Here is a 17,226-nt window from a genome sequence, read left to right as displayed (position 1 = left end):
TGCATCTGGCGAGCCAGCGCAGCACACGGAAACGCCGTTTACCTTCCCACCAGTAAACGGTCCCTATTTATCTACTTGCACCCGGGGGTGCTTTCAAACTGCTAGGTTGGCAGGTGCTGGGACCGAGCAACGGGAGCGCACCCCGCCGCGGGGATTCGAACCGCCGACCTTTCGATCGGCAAGCCCTAGGCGCTGAGGCTTTTACCCACAGCGCCACCCGCGTCCCTGTATTTTAGAATAAAAGGTATTAAAATGCTGATGAATTTTCATGAAGACTTCCTTAAAATGATAATAATTGCCAACGGGCTTGGAAATGTGGAAAAGTGAAGTTAAGATTAGGAAACAAGTGATGGAAAGAAACCAAAACTGACAGTTTCACCTGGCCCCATCATTGGGCAACTACATATACCATATTTCTCGTCCCATAGGACGCTCCGCCCCACACACCTAGTTTTTTGGGGGGGAAATAAACCAGGTCAGGGAACAGTGGGATGGCGGCGCTGCGCCTCCCCGCTGTCCCCTGAGCTTGTGGGGCTGGCCGATGTCTGCCCGGCACGCAGGGCGCTCTGCTTCGGGGCACCTCGTGTGCCGGGTGGCAGGCTGCTATCCGCAGTGTGGGGAGCCCTGCGGGAACTCCCACAGGGCTCCCCACGCTGCGGATGTCTGCCCGGCATGCGGGCGCTCTGCTTCAGGGTGCGCTGCGTGCCGGGCGGCAGGCTGCTATCCGCAGTCTAGGGAGCCCTGTGGGAACTCCTGCGGGCTCCCCAGGCTTGCTGATAGCTTCTTGAAGCCTGGAGAGCGAGAGGCGTCGGTGCGCACCGACGCCTCTCGCTCTCCAAGCTTCAGCGAAAGCCTGTATTCACTCCATAGGACGCACACAGATTTCCCCTTCATTTTTGGAGGGGGAAAAGTGCATCCTATAGGGCGAAAAATACGGTATATCGCAATCTGACAATGAAGTTATTGGGTGCTATGGGGTATCATTTTGCTTACAAAGCTATTTAACATATATATGAAGCTGTTGGGAGCCATCAGGGGATTGGGAGCAGTGTCATCAATTCACTATTGATATCCAGATTTTCTTTCTTTCTTTCTTTTTTCCCATCTGAATTGCATGTGACTGTGCAAGTACTGGTTCAGTGCCTGGGTGCAGTGATGGGCTGGATGACCACGAATCAGCTGTGGCCTGAGGCAGGGTCCTGAGCTGGGGAATTCAGCCGATTGGGGAATGGCACTTTCCCTGAAGGTGTCATGGAAATCTTTTCAATATTGATCCAGAGCAGAACTCCAATGTATGGTTAGCAGAGTAAAAACTTAAACACGTTGCAGGATTCCCCAAAAATAGACCAGAGACAATTGTATTTCATCCAGCAGAGCTTTACTGCAACTGAAGGCAAATGAGCATAATGGTCACAAGAAGAAGAGAAGAGTTTGGATTTGATATCCTGCCTTTCACTTCCCTTCAGGAGTCTCAAAGCGGCTAACATTCTCCTTTCCCTTCCTCCCCCACAACAAACACTCTGTGAGGTGAGTGGGGCTGAGAGACTTCAAAGAAGTGTGACTGGCCCAAGGTCACCCAGCAGCTGCATGTGGAGGAGTGGGGAAGCAAACCCAGTTCACCAGGTTACGAGACTACCGCTCTTAACCACTACACCACACTGGCTCCAATACATTCAGGATTGGCACTGTCCATAAGAAATCCAGTTACAGCAGACTTTCCTTAAGTCTAAACCTTAGCACTATAGCATATTATGTACAGAACACCAGAAGGAAGAGAGATAGAAAAGAATGTGTGAAACCCAGGCTCCTTCTGGCCTTACTTTTATAGTCAGCATGACCTTGACTGAAAGAGATAAGAGAACCAGTTTAAGCCAGCTGCACTCAGCTTCTCGGAAGGAATAACCCAAACATCATGAACCTTCTGCTTGTTTCTGTCACACAGAGAAGCTTCCAGAACCTCTTGAATTAAGTGAAATAGAAAAGATCTCTACACATCAGATCAATACTTTCTGCACTAAGAAATGCAAACTGACAGAAGGAACAGGTGCATAGACAGGAGGTGCTCCCTAATCCATCTTTAACACTTTAACACTTTAACACATGTGGCGCAATGGGCCAGTGCGTCTGGCTGTTAAGCAGAAGGTTGGTGGTTCGAGCCCAACCAGGGACGGCTGTGGGAAGGATTCCAGCATTGCAGGGGGCTGGACTAGATGACCCTTGGGATCCCTTCCAACCCTACAATTCTATAATTTGAAGTGGCCACAGTAGCTAGGAGTGTCATTTACCTCCTTTGGCCAACGCATCAACTAGGCTGCTGAGCAGAGCCTCCTACATATTATACACATATAACACCTATGTTAAAGGAACTGTAGTGGAATGGAATGGACTCCCCACTGAAACATGGCAAGGCCTTCAGTGCCTGCTGAAAACTCATTTGTTTTCCACGGCCTTTGTTGGCCTTTGATGTCAGCTGTGATGCTAGTTTAACAAATGTTTGTCCTGATGGGGAGAGGCTGTTGAATTTATTGCTTTAATATTTTGGAGGAGGGTTAAGAGAATTTCTTGGGAACCACCTTGGGAAATCTTTCTGCAAGGTGATATAAAATATTTTAAACAAACCCAACTTTTGTTGTAGCATAATAGAAATTGAAGCCACAATGCTAAGCACTTGTCCCCCCCCCCCCTGCTCTGGAGGGTATGACTTGAGTTGCAAGAAAGGAGGTTCCGGCTGAACATCAGGAAGAACTTTCTGAGAGTGAGAGCTGTTCAGCAGTGGAACAGTCTCCCTCTGGAGGTGGTGGACTCTCCTTCCTTGGAGGTTTTCAAGAAGAGGTTGGATGGTCATCTGTCATGGATGCTTTAGATGAGATTCCTGCATAGCAGGGGGTTGGACTAGAGGACCTTTGAGGTACCTTCCTGTTGATGGATCTCAACCAAAAATCTCTGCTGCCTGGCTGCGTAGTCCGTGTAGTCCAAGTCGACTACTCTGGAACATAAATTGCTGAACAGTAACTTGATTGTATTTGCTTTTATTATATACAGAGTATAGCGCAGCTTTGTACAAGCTACTTATATACAGACTAGAATCAAACTCCACACACCAACCTCTCTAAACTCCAACACCTCTCTGAACTCCAACAACAGCCCTGCTGTGACATGCTGCTTATAAGAGAAAACATTTAACCAATCACCGCCTGTTGCTATGCCTCTCTGTCTCCAAGCAGACTTTCTCTTTTTTATATATGTATAAAATTTTTATTGGTTTTTCACAATTTTTATAAACACAAACATTACACAATAACAACAAACAAACACATAAACAAACATGTATAATTTCAAATCCTTATTTCTTAAACCTTACTTCACCGACTTCCCATACCTCCCCTTTCTGCATCCCAATTTCCAAATTCGTTTCAGCAAATCCTACCCCTTGATTTTATCCAATTTTCCCTTATTCTTTCCCTTTACTTAATCTTTTGCAGCTGTAATCCCCTTTTTTCAAAAACTTCGACATTTTAACATTCATTAATTTTACAATGTTTCTTAAGATAAATTTTAAATTTCTTCCAGTCTTCATCCGCCGTCTCTTTCCCCTGATCACGGATTCTGCCGGTCATTTCAGCAAGTCCCATGTAGTCAATCACCTTCATCTGCCATTCTTCCAGAGTGGGTAGATCTTGTGTCTTCCCATACTTTGCGATGAGTATTCTTGCTGCTGTTGTGGCATACATAAAAAAGTTCTATCTTTCTTTGGCACCAATTGGCCGACAATGCCCAAGAGAAAGGCCTCTGGTTTCTTAGGAAAAGTACATTTAAGTACCTTTTTCATTTCATTATATATCATTTCCCAAAAAGCCTTAATCTTCGGGCATGTCCACCAAAGGTGAAAAAAAGTACCTTCAGATTCTTTACATTTCCAACATTTATTGTCGGGCAAATGATAGATCTTTGCAAGCTTGACTGGGGTCATGTACCACCTGTAAATCATTTTCATAATATTTTCTCTTAAGGCATTACATGCCGTAAACTTTATACCTGTGGTCCACAACTTTTCCCAGTCAGCAAACATGATGTTATGACCAATGTCTTGTGCCCACCAAGCAGACTTTCTCAAGTACCCTTGTTTAACTTGGCTTCTTAAAGGTAAAGGTAAAGAGACCGCTGACTATTAGGTCCAGTTGTGACTGACTCTGGGGTTGCGGCGCTCATCTCGCTTTACTGACTGAGGGAGCTGGCGTACAGCTTCTGGGTCAAGTTGCCAGCATGACTAAGCTGCTTCTGGCGAACCAGAGCAGCGCATGGAAATGCCATTTACCTTCCTGCCAGAGCGGTACCTATTTATCTACTTGCACTTTCACGTGCTTTTGAACTGCTAGGTTAGCAGGAGCAGGGACCGAGCAACGGTAGCTCACCCCGTCACGGGGATTCGAACCACCGACCTTCTGATTGGCAAGTCCTAGGCTCTGTGGTTTAACCCACAGCACACCCGCGTCTTAATTGTCCAATTCAAAGCTGCAGTGTTATCACAAACCTCAACACTTCCAACTCTAAAATTCTATGATTCTACTAATGTGCAAACCCTGTTGAACATGGCAGGACAAACTTAGAAACATGAGAAACATCCAAGAAGGTCAGCACATTGTGTTCCTTGGTCTCTTCCATTTTATCCGCATAAAATCCTTTTGAGGTAGACTAGGCTACGAGATTGTGCCTGGCACAGGCTCACACAGTGAGCTTCACAGCCAGGTGGGGATTTGAACTCAGGTCTCCGTCATCTGGCACTCTAGCCATTCCACTGTGCTGTGAAAGGAGGCTGTACGAAAGCCAGGCCAAATTCTGATCTGTAAGCTAGATGATGTGATAAATTCCCCTACAAGTGGATTAAAATGACATAGAGTCGCAAATAGCAGACCTGTTCCTCCTTCAGCATGACTGACGGATCGTTTGCTGGGAAGCTGTTGCGTCTCTGGAGGTTAAAGCTGAAAGCGACTGATAAGTGGTGAAAATACCAAAAACCTTGAAACAGAGATCCGTTCACAAGGGCCTTGAGAAAGACCTGTAAATCTTGGCAGCTGGAGGCGATTTTCAGGAAGTATGGTTTATGTGCAGAGGGCAGGGGGATACTTTCCCCAACAATAAGAGCCAAACCAACATCCTTTTGATCTTTTATCCTTTTAATTAGAAAAGGCACTAGAATAACTGAAGAGGTGAACTGAATGATGTATTCACAGAGGTGGAAACTATAGAAATGGAAAATTGAGATTATACTATGTGTTGTATCCAATATTCGTTCTAGAGTATACCAAGGGGTTCCCTTCATTTTCCAACTTGAGTTTCATCTTTTAATTGCTGTTTGGTTTTAATGGCATTGTTTTATTGCATGCCTTAATTTTTCACGTTTAACGCTTTTAAGAGATTGTTTTATTGTATTTTAGTAATTATATATGTCAATATTTTAATGTGTGTGTAATTGTTTTTTATACTTGTAAACTTAGAAACTTATATTGACGGTAATAACGATGATAATAATAAGAGCAGACCCACTGAAATTAATGGAAATGATTAACTTAGGTCCATTAATTTCAAAGGGCAATCAGTTAAAAAAAATTGCCTGGAAATTCCCATGACGGTTCTCTGACATGGAACATGCTTTGTTGTTTCCCAAAAGAAAAGAAAATCTTCACTTAAAAAAACAAATAAACCCAACTCGCCTTCCCCCACACTCCCCTATCTGGCTGCCTGAGAAAGTCTCTGAATAACTCTGTTGTTACAGCAATTATGCCTGCTTGTTTAACAAATATGCCACTTCTCCAAGGGTAAGCGGCCTTTCAGTCAGTGGACCTTACCTCTGAGTATACAGGCTTGGCACAGGAGAGCTGAGATCAATTATGATCAGAGCTATTTTTCTAGAAAAAGAGGTGCTGGGACTCACCATGAATGCCTCCCTTGTTCTCTTATAATGGCAATGGCGTCCACCTGAGAGGTGCTGGAACTGAGTTCCAGCGAGTTCTGGCTGGAGAAAAAAACCCTGGTTATGATATTGTTGCAACTGGGTTGAATCCATACAAATACAGTCGTACCTTGGAAGTCGAACAGAATCTGTTCCGGAAGCCCATTCGACTTCCAAATTGTTTGGAAACCAAAATGCAGCTTCTGATTGTCTGCAGGAAGCTCCTACAGCCAATCGGGAGCCATGGAAGCCCCATTGGACATTTGGCTTCCAAAAAAAGTTCAAAAACCGGAACACTCACTTCCGGATTTTGATAGTTCGGGAGCTGAAACAAACGAGTACCATGGTCTTCAACAACAAAGGTATGACTGAACTATGAAATGTGAACTGGCACGATCCAAAGTTGAGCTACAAAATCCACAATTGTTAAACAAACAGGCGTTTTGAGGAGTGAGTCCCATCCCTAATTATACCCTGGAATTCAAAGGCTCCGTTTAGCTGCCAACCGTGGTTGATAGATTTTCCTTCATTAAGTGATGCTTACTTAAGCCCATCTAAGGTAGCGACCCTCAATGCATCCTGCGGAAGCGAAGCCCTTAAGCTGGTGAAATATTGTACTTTGGCTATTTCCATGGCTCAGACCGCATGCCATGCACACAAAAAGTCAAATCCCTGGGTGGTAAATCTCCAGGCCTATGGATGTTGCGGGACTCCAACTCCCATCAGTCACAGCCAGCATGGCTAATGGTGAGAGGTGATGGGCACTGTAGTCTAGCAACATCTGAAGGGATACAGTTCCGCCATCCTTGCTGTAGACTCTGAATACTGCTTACCCTCGGATCTTTGCCTTAGGCTGCCCCACCAAGCCTCCAAATGGAGTTTCTACTCTGATGCGGGTGGGAGGACTGCATTTTATTTTTTGCAGGGGTTGAGAAGGAGTTCTAGTGAGTCACATGTTTTGCGACTGAATGCCTTGCAGAGGCTGAAATTTCAAATCATACTCCTACGCGCCGTGCCTCTTAGCCAAAGAAATCCGAGGAACAAAGCTTCTTTTAGCTGGGCTCAAGCACAATGAGGAAATAGGTTTCCCTTTAAAATGTTAGACAGTTCCCTGAAAGCATTAAAAAATAATAATAAAGAGAAATAGGATGACACTGTTTAGTTGCAAATATATCATCTTAAGTGCTTGGAAATCACACTGAAAACAAATTACGGGCTTTTATAGTGGAGTGGGCTGCTGGATCTCCTTTTCTTGGCACAAACCTGCAGTGGTATAATTATGGGTTGTAGTCAACTCATGTTTCCTCAGAGTAGACCAGTTGAAATTAATGACCATGATGAACACATGTCCATTAATTTCAGTGTGTTTACTCTGTGTAAATCGTAGCGGGATGAGACCCATTCCCCCCCCTTCCATTATTTACATTTCAGTGGGGGAGCAAAGACGGATACCCAATGACATAATTCAGTGGCAAACTGCCGGCTCCACATACAGAAGGTCTGAGGTTCAATCCATGATATCTTCAGGCTGTGTCGGGAAGGACTCCTGCCTGAAACCATAGAGAGATGCTTCCAGCCCGTGCAGGCAGCATGAGCTAGATGAACTGACAGTCCGACATGGTAGCTGTCAGGACTGGAGTCAGATGCAGGTCAGCTCAAAAGACGCAGGGCTCCACTGTTGTTGTTGTTTAGTCATTTTGTTGTGTACAACTCTTTGTGACCCCAGAGCATGCCAGGCACTCCTGTCTTCCACTGCCTCCTGCAGTTTGGTCAAACTCATGTTGGTAGCTTCGAGAACACTGTCCAACCACCTCGCCCTCTGTCGCCCCCTTCTCCTTGTGCCCTCCATCTTTCCCAACATCAGGGTCTTTTCCAGGGAGTCTTCTCTTCTCATGAGGTGGCCAAAGTATTGGAGCCTCAGCTTCAGGATCTGTCCTTCTAGTGAGCACTCAGGGCTGATTTCCTTCAGAATGGAGAGGTTTGATCTTCCAGTGAAATTAACTCTTTATTCAAGGAAATAGCATATGACTCAGCATAACTTCCCAGTTGGTCTTGCCTCTATGGAACAGTTGCCAGGACTGAAGGTCCCTGCCTTGCACCCTTGCTAATGCTCCTCCTCTCCCAGATGTTTCCCAAGCAGTGTCTATGCACCTCTGGCCTCTGTTCTGCCCTCCTCATCATTCTGCACGTTCTTGGAGACCAGAGGAGAGGGGAGATTGTCACAACAGGAGAGGGAGACTCTTTGGATTCTTCAGCAGCCTCTTGACCCCCCTCCTCTGCTTCAGCCTCAAAGTCTGAACTGCTCCCTATCACAGGCTCTCCCTGTTGCCCCTTCAGCATCCAGCCCCCCCCCAATCTTCCCCCTCAGACTGGTCCTCAGCATCTCACCAGCAATTCCTTGGCTCTGAGCCTTCCTTCTCTGGAGTTTCCCTTGGGGGTTCCCCAGCTGCCCCCCCCACAACCCTTCTTTGTCTAGCCAGTCCATAACAGTATAAGGAAGATTCATATGGTCACCTTTTCTGCCCATTTCTCTCCTTAGGCAATTGGATAGCGCCACACACCTCTAAGTATATTTTGAGAGAGAGAATCTGTATTGTTCATTCCAAAGTCCATTGGGACATTATACAGTGAACAGCACATTAAGCAAAAAAAAAAAAAAAAAAAGACATTTGTGTATAACATGGGAGGGCATTCCAGGAGGTGGAGGAGGAAATGTGTCTTGTCAATCATCTGCCCTTTGGGTGGCCTCTTAGAAATCACCGAAAAGGAAGACCCATTTGCATACAATTTGTGTGTGTGAATATTTATACATAAATGCCAGTTTGGAAATAATTACTATAATTTAAAAAGAAAGGCTAGACCTTTGAATATTTTCACACCACCTATTTCCTCAGCCTCGAGATAATGCGCCACAGTTGAAGCAACATCAGTATTAAAATCACTGTGCAGAATAAAACTCAGCAGATAACCGAGGCAGAGTTGAAATAAGATAAAATAAAATAGCCTGTGGGGAGTAAGCTCCAGGAAAAGCCTGGGAAGACAAATGTGACATTAATATGTGCCAGAGTGTCATTTGTGCCAGCGCTCAATAAGTTTAGAGGTCATTGCATCATAGTAGAGAAGTCTGAGACCAGGTGAGCTGTTAAAAAATAAAGGTAAAGGACCCCTGAACTGTTAAGTCCAGTCAAAGGCAATTTTGGGGTTGTGGTGAGGTGGCGCTGTGGTCTAAGCCTCTTGGGCTTGCCAATCGGAAGGTCGGCGGTTTGAATCCCCGCAACAGAGTGAGCTCCCGTTGCTCTGTCCCAGCTCCTGCCAACCTAGCAGTTCGAAAGCACGTCAAAGTGCAAGTAGATAAATAGGTACTGCTGTGGCAGGAAGGTAAATGGTGTTTACGTGTGCTCTGGTGTGGGAAAATGATTGCTTGTACATGAAAGCATGAGCAAAGTTCTTATTGTTGCAGGGTGATTTCATAGCTAGAAGCATCCTTGGAGCATGAACAGCGCGTGAACAGCTCGTGCTGTCCCATATGATTGGCTAACGTAGCATGGCCTGATGCTCGAACGGTCTAGTGCGAAGGTCTTTATCTGCTGGCTAGAAACAAATTGCTTGGCTTGTATTTTGTATCTTTCTGATTTCACACAATAAAAGCTGTGCTGCATTAGCCCTATGGGCAGCCATATTTCGGAACCCATCATGGTGCGAGACTGATTTTTCTTTGGATGCCGAGCTGCAACTCGACACTCTGGTTTCTGTCACGGTGTCCTGGTGACCCGGAAAGCTGTGTGTGGACAAATGCCGGTGAGCTGAGCACCCATTCAGCCTGCTTCCCAGTCCTGCAGACTTGAAAATGGATTCCAAGTCCATAAGAATGAATAGGTCCCTTGCCATGAACTTCAATGGAATGTGAATTTCACCAGTTTGTCTACGTTGGTTGCCATATCTGCATTTTATGGTAATGAACACCATTATTCAGCTATGCACTGTATGAATACGCCTTTCCTTATGTATGTCCTTGTTCATTGGATCAGCTTCATTGGATGACCCTGGTTTCTAGCATTCATTAGATGTTTTGAAGCAGAAGGTTGGATGGCCATCTGTCATGGATGCTTTGGTTGAGATTCCTGCATTGCAGGGGGCTGGACGAGATGACCTTCAAGGTCCCTTCCAACTCTACAGTTCTATGATGGGCTCTTCAAGACCTCCCTTCTGAAGGTTCTTTCTCTCAAAACAGACAGGACTAGGGATAGATGAATCTGCCAGTTTTGGTTTCTCTCTGTTTCTCATTCTTCCCATCTTGAATTCAGTTTTCCACATTGCTGCATCAGTTTACAATAAAAGAAAGTCCTAGTGGAATTTCATCCACATTTGAGGGTGAACTTCTACTATGCACATTTTTATATATAATTTCCCCCAATCTGCACATTTTTGCAAATCCAGTGTCCCCAATAGAACACATTATAGGAGCCATAAGTAACAGGTAAAGCAGACTGTACTCTGTTTTCCTAACTGGGAGTACTATTATTATAATTTCTGAATTTAGAGAAGTGTCCCACTTCCCACAGCCTACCTGCTATGGTTCATCCTTCCCAGTGCTTTTTTTTTGGGGGGGTGCGCAGGGGTGCGCATACTCCTAAACATTTTGTGAATTTTGTCCATTTGTCCATTTACTGTATTTATTTTTCATGATTTGAACTATAAAATGGTGATTTTTCTTTGTTTTAATAATCATGTTTATTAAAATTTCCAATAATAACAGAATAAGAAAAATAGAAAAGATAAAGAAAAGATAGAAAAAGAGAAACAAATTTAGACCCTTCTTTTCATAGCCTTCTTTCTGGGACTCCCCCCTTCCCCTCCCGACTGTATTCCCCTTTCCCTAAGTTGGTTCCACAAGCTCTCATTCCCAATTTAAACCTAATACATTTTACTCATAAGCCAATTTAAATTTACACAATCTTAACAACATTCCTCTTCTTAAAATAAAACAAATTTTTTCCCCCAAGATCAGTTCTCATTTCCTTCCACGAGTTCCCCCTTTCTAAAAAAGAAAAAAGTAAAAACAAAAACATGTAAGATCCAAGTTATAAAAAATATAAGGTAGAAAATATAGGAAAGTTCAAAAAGTTGATTGCATAGCCTTTGGATTCTAAGATTCCCCCTCCCTTCCCTGGTTTAGATTCCCCATGTCCATCTGTCTGTATGTTGTCGGCCTGGAGGTCTTAAGTCCACAGCCAAAATTTAGCTCCATCCATCTTGCCGGTTTTCTTTAAATTTGGTTATTTTGGTAATGTTTAACTTCAAAAATCCAGTCTAATAGAGGCCTTTGGTTTTCCTTAATCATTTGTTGCTCCTCCCGTTGTTCTTTCCGTGTCGTAGTTAGTCCTTTGCTCTTTTATTTCTTACTTTCTCGGGTTTCTGTCTTGTTCAGCTGTTAAAACATTCTTGTTCCAAGATTTAGTGTCTCTACAGAGGTTTGTTATTCAGGGACAAAGACTTACGTCCAGTTCCTTTCTTGCTTCAATAGAAGATTCTATTGTATTATGGTCACCTCTGTAGACAAAATAATATTTCAGTTTTACAGCTTTCCCAGGAGATAAGACCTGTGCACATCCCAGAGTAGTTTTCCACATGCGACACGTTGTAATGTCCCGAAACCCCTCTAGGGGGATTGCAATAACTTTGTATCCTCTAATCCAAAAGTCAATTTGTTGTTTCTTTTTCCCCGACAGTTTATGTCCATATTATATCAAATTGTAGCAAAATTGACCAGCAAAATACTTGTAACAAAGTCCTCTTTATATTCTCTAGCTTTGACAGCTCCTTTGACAGCTGTCAAATTCTCCATCTCTCTTCGCCAGGCTCTCCGAATCGCCCCGGTTCCCAGGGGGCGGGGTTGCCATTTTCCTCTCACCCTCCACTCTTCTCCTCCAGCACAATTCTTGTAGTTCACATCGTGGAGTTAGTAATTTTTGTCATCAATAAACTTCTGAATCGATCTTGGTTTCCCAGTCCTTGTTTTAGCATGTTTACAATCGGGGGGGGGGGACTGACTTCCTTTTTGGATCCCCCCCGCTCGTGCCGAATCCGAAAAAAAATTCCTTTTTTTCTCCTTTTGTTCCCGGTTACCCAATTACTCACGGGTTATTGCCAAATGTCCAAATTTCCAAAGGAAGAAGCCAGCGCTCTCCGTCGAATGGCATGCGGCTGCGCTCGGCAGGGGAAGCGGAGGACTTTAAAAAGGCTCCTTCACAAGTCGGGAGGGCGCTAACGATGCCAGCTGAGTCACCATGTCCACGGGCTCCGTGCCCGTGGTTTTTAAGGGTCCCCACGTCGCCGGCGCGGTAGGACCCAGCCCCTGCCGAGCCGACTCCCTCCGGAGCTCGGAGGGAGTCCGCCATTCGGCGATGGCGCCAACCCGGAAGTCCTAAAATGGTGATTTTTCTTGAGTCAAAATGAGAGTATCCCTAAACATTTATTTTTTTAGGAAAAAAGCACTGATCCTTCCCATACCTCACTTTACGGAGTTTGGAACATTCCAATAGCGAGTACTGAAAGCTGGGTTTTTTTAAAGCTTATTTTTACATTTGGAAGGACTTGTGGTTGGTCTTCTTCTGTGGCACATTGGCTACACATAGGCCAGTGGTTTATTAGGCAAATAATGTGCAATGTGCCCATCCACTCTCTTCTCGTTTCTCCTCTCTTCCTCTCCTCATGTACCCAGTAAGATATCCTGGTTTATTTCTCACGGTTTCCCATAATGTCCCAACTGGGAAATTGCTGTTTACGGACTTTGTATGAAGCAGGTTATTAAACCAGGACCAGACTGTTTTTTTGTTTGTGTTTTAAATAAATGGTTGCTTGATATTTTGGTTGGTAAGCAGTGCTTAAACCACAGTTTCCTGCTTCAGACTTCACAGGACACTGTGGTTTTACAAACCTTAATATAGTCCTTAAGAGAGAAGGAGAAGCGTGAGAAAGGAGCACGTGGGCAGCAATGCTATACTCCATTTGAGATTGTTACATCTACACCAGGCCATAAAGACCTGAATGAGACCTCTGTGAGTACCATAATGAAGGATCCAGCATATGGACAGGCTGGTGCAACTCATGAGGATCATATCCCATCAGCTATGTACAGTGCTTTTTCGGGGGGGGTATGCATACCCCTAAACATTTTGTGAATCTAACAGAAGAAACTAAAAAAATTAAGTTTCTTCTCTAGCACAGTGAATTGTCAGTTCTGTTGCTTACCCCCAATGGTGGCCTCATTCCCTGTTATGGTGTTTCCTGAGTCCCAGACAGAAGCGAGCATTTGTGTTGATTTTCTTGAGTCCAAATGAGAGTACCCCTAAACATTTTTGGGGAGTGAGGGGAAGCACTGGCTATGTAAAATGGCACACAAAGAGCTCGATATTTCTGCTATCTGACAGAGTGGTGCCAAAATTAAGATCTGGTCATGCCATAACACGTGGCTGGCCGGTTGCCTTTGGTGCTGTGGGTCACAGATCTGCATACATGTGTAGCTTCACGAATCAAAACACGAAGCTGTGATTCCTGCATCGCAGGGGCTTGGACTACTGTATCATTCTATGTGATCAGAGATGTACCTGTATTAAGAAGGAACATCTTCTGTCTTATGAACAGCTTGGTTGTTGTTTCCTACAAGCGTTTCTGTTAGTATAGTTAATTCTGCGGCTTGCCAAGTGAGACCAGGATTTATTTCAGCGGACTTTTGAAAAAATGAAAAAGGGTTGATGGCAGCGAGTAGGCATTTTTCTAATGCCTTACTGACCTTGAAATGTAAAACACAAAACTAGAGCCAGAATGAAAAGATTTATGCCACGTATCCCTGCCGGATGCGAGAATTCCGGCCAAGACAGCCCAAGGTTTGGCTTTTGTTAATGGTACTGTGATTCTTTCCCTTGGGTACCACGGCTGGAGATGGATTCTGGAAATGTTTCAGTGAAAAGCTCCAAAGATAATCAAGGGCCTATATGTCAAATAACGTTAAGAGGGAAGGGCTGAGATGAGATAAGGACAGGAGCTGAGACTGTTCATGGTATTGTGGGTGGGTGTGCATTTTCAGTAGTGTCAAACTATGTTTCCCCTTTATCGGGGGAATTTGTACAAACGTTTGCTTATGCACACATGTTGCACACTCTTCCACACTCCCCATTGACCTCACTAGTCCTCAGCGATGCGATAATGGTGATGCCATTGGAAGTGGTTTTTAGGAAATTTGGTACACGGATGACACCCAGCTCTGAAACATCTAAATCAAGGAAGGCTGTGCAAGCCCTAAGCTGGTGTCTGCACTTAATGATGGGCTGGATGAGGACCAGTAAACGGACTCTGAATCCTGGCAAGAGAAAGATGCTTTTTAATAGAGACCCATAGGACCTCTGGGGCTGGGAGTGCCATTTGCCAGCTATTGTTGGCAAGCCAGCTGTAGCTGTTTCTGGATCAGGATACCGGGCCACTGTCTTCCATGCACTGGTAACTATAGGGATGTGTATAGACGCTAGGCGATGATATATTTATTAGATATTCTCCTTCCTCACATTTGTGAGTTCAGTGGAGTGCATCTGCTTTCACCTTAGGAGGAAGCTTAGATAGGCTGGTTTCAGCCTTTTTGTTTAAGTAATCTAGGATGCCTTAAGGGAGGTTGGATTCGCCTGGTATTTCCAGCTCCCCCCCCCCTTTAAAACAATCATTACACAAGCAGTCTTCTAAAAGTTAAAAATAACATTTACTCACTCTGTTTGTGTTGCAGAATAACAGATACAGCTGCTCTGTTCAGGCAGGCTTAAAATAGTAATTCAGTTACAAAGTCTATCTTAAGACGGAGTCTCAACTGTAGTTCAGACTTAGCAGTTGCTCTCACATTTCTGGCTTGGTGATATGAAGAGGTAAGACTGAAGACAGGCAAAAGTGGATGTGCTCAGACAGGTAAGGGGAATATATAAAAAGATAAAAGGTCAAGGTAAAGGACCCCTGGACAGTTAAGTTCAGTCAAAGGTGACTATGGGGTTGCAGTGCTCATCTCACTTTCAGACTGAGGGAGCCGGCGTTTGTCCACAGACAGCTTTCCGGGTCATGCGGCCAGCAGGACTAAACTGTTTCTGGTGCAACGGGACACCGTGACGGAAACCAAAGTGTGCAGAAACACCGTTTACCTTCCTGCCGCAGTGGTACCTATTTATCTACTTGCACTGGCCTTTTGAACTGCTAGGTTGGCAGGAGCTGGGACAGAGCAACGGGAGCTCACCCCCGTCACGTGGATTTGAACTGCTGACCTTCCAATCGGCAAATCCAAGAGGCTCAGTGGTTTAGACCACAGTGCCACCCACTCCCTATGCCCTCCCCCTGTCAGGGCACAGTGGGAGTGTCTGTCTCAGAGTTCTCTCTAGCAAACTTACAGGTAAACTCTGTGAGCTTCAGCTCCTATCATGTGCCCATCTAGCAAACGTGCATTGTTGGTTTGACTGCATTGGAAATATCACACAGTAACTTCCAGATTGGATTACTGCAGTGTGCTCAGATGGGGGAAAGGGCTTCTCCAGAAGCTGAAGCTGCTTCAAAATGCAGCTGGACCATGCACTGGGGTGTAATATCACCATCACACTAATGTGGAAGGAATTGTGCTGGGTGCCAATTAGCTCCTGGGCTGGCTTCAAGGTACACAGCCCTAAAGCTTGGGACCAGGCTAATTAAACGATTGCCTCATCCATAAGCAAATAACTGCTGCATTCTGCAGGAGAGAGCATCCTGCAGCTATCATCCCATTGGCAGCTCCGTTCTGCACAGGGTCACAGGGCCTTTAGTATAAAATAAACTTTTTGTAACACATAAAGATATAGTGCAGAAGAAAATATTTGAGTAAAAACACTGCGGAAATGGGGGTGGGAATGTAATAAAAAATTATACTGCCAAAAAAGGGGGGCCTTTAGTGTGGTGGCACCTGCCCTTTGGAATGCCCTCCCATTCCATATTGAAACAGACCTTCTCTACTGGATTTTCAGCACCTGCTAAAGAGGTTCCTCTTTCCACAAACCTTATCTGTATCCTCCATTACCGTCTGTCCTGGAACGAAATTGATTTTATGTATGTGTTGCTGTTTTAAATGCTGTTTGCATGTGGATTGATTGTTTGTCAATATGTTTGTTTGTTTTTTTAAAAAAGCTTTTACATGCACTTGTTTTTAACTGTTCATTGAATCATAAGTCATAGACTTCCCAGGGCTATCTGGCTGGCCACTGCGAAAACAGGATGCTGGAATTGATGGACTCAGTCCAGTTTGGGTTGGGCTGGATTAGCTTTGCATGTTCTTATCAGTGACATGCAGTCAGTGGACTAGGCTAGTCCTCTAAACATTCCCGGTAAATTTGAGTATTAAAGTATTAGACCCTGGCGCCTCCTTCCCAAATCCCGGGAAGCTTCTGTCCGGCTTAGGGAGGGAGGCACAATGCTAACGCAGGCAACACTGGCACACCTTGACTGTTTCCCTATGAAAAATTTCACTGCATGCCACTGTTTCTTATCCAAGGAATCGGGTAGGAGTTTTATGCACAAGGAAATGTGCCGCTGCTATAAAACAGACTGAGTATTGTTAAAGGCGCCCCTTCGCTCTTGAGGTGCTTCCCTCTCAAAGCAAAAGGTTCGCCACGTAGAGCTTCCAATTCAGCTGTAAGTTCTGGGCCCAGAGGGCAGCACAAACCACGTTATGAATCAATGTCAAGATACACATTAGCTGAATGGATAACCGCTCTGTGGACTTTAACCTGTGCACTTGAGGGCACCATGGTTTATCCAAGCAAGGCCCTGAGGCTTCCTTCTTTCGATGCTGAAATCTCAACAGGTGCTGCATTTTGCATTTCTGCACCACTCTTTCCGCCGAGGCTCCAAGTTGGAGAAGGGATTTCGTGAAAGGAGGGCAGGGAGGGGGCAATGGATATGGAACCCTTTTGATGTGCTACAAGCTGCCCATCTAATCTCGCCTACTCGCTTGGCACCTGCAGTGATCATCTCAATGAATCAAACAAGCCAAGAGTCTGGGGCCACATTACCCGGCTGACAAATGGGAACGGCTGCCGGCTGCCAAGAGGCCATCTGCGGCTATCAAATGTGTGTGCTTATGGCTCAAAGCCCAGTCGAAGCTTGGCCTGCATTGAGGGAAATGTCCCATTGTGATACAAAAGCCTGCACTATTTTCTTCCTTCCTTTCTTTCCTTCCCCACCCCACCTTTTGCACGCACAGACAGAAGCGCAGAAATCGA

General features: G+C 44.8%; 1 protein-coding gene and 1 long non-coding RNA gene across 6 annotated transcripts in view; one reads left to right on the top strand and one right to left on the bottom strand.

The window, feature by feature from the left end:
• LOC309530689 overlaps window positions 1–15,215 on the bottom strand; it is a 165,397-nt gene extending 150,182 nt beyond the window's left edge. Inside the window, exon 1 of the long non-coding RNA XR_014218850.1 lies at window positions 15,177–15,215. This is a non-coding gene — a long non-coding RNA (uncharacterized lncRNA). The remainder of the gene's footprint in view (window positions 1–15,176) is intronic.
• Window positions 1–17,226, top strand: part of GRM5 (glutamate metabotropic receptor 5) — a 291,461-nt gene that overhangs the window by 139,595 nt on the left and 134,640 nt on the right. The gene's annotated exons all lie outside the window — the stretch shown is intronic.

This window comes from Podarcis vaucheri (genome assembly GCF_965113315.1).
Source record: "Podarcis vaucheri genome assembly, chromosome: 4".
In the NCBI taxonomy this organism is placed as follows: Eukaryota; Metazoa; Chordata; class Lepidosauria; order Squamata; family Lacertidae; genus Podarcis; species Podarcis vaucheri.
The sequence above is the reverse complement of the archived record's forward strand: the minus strand, read 5'-3'. Positions and strand labels throughout refer to the sequence as shown.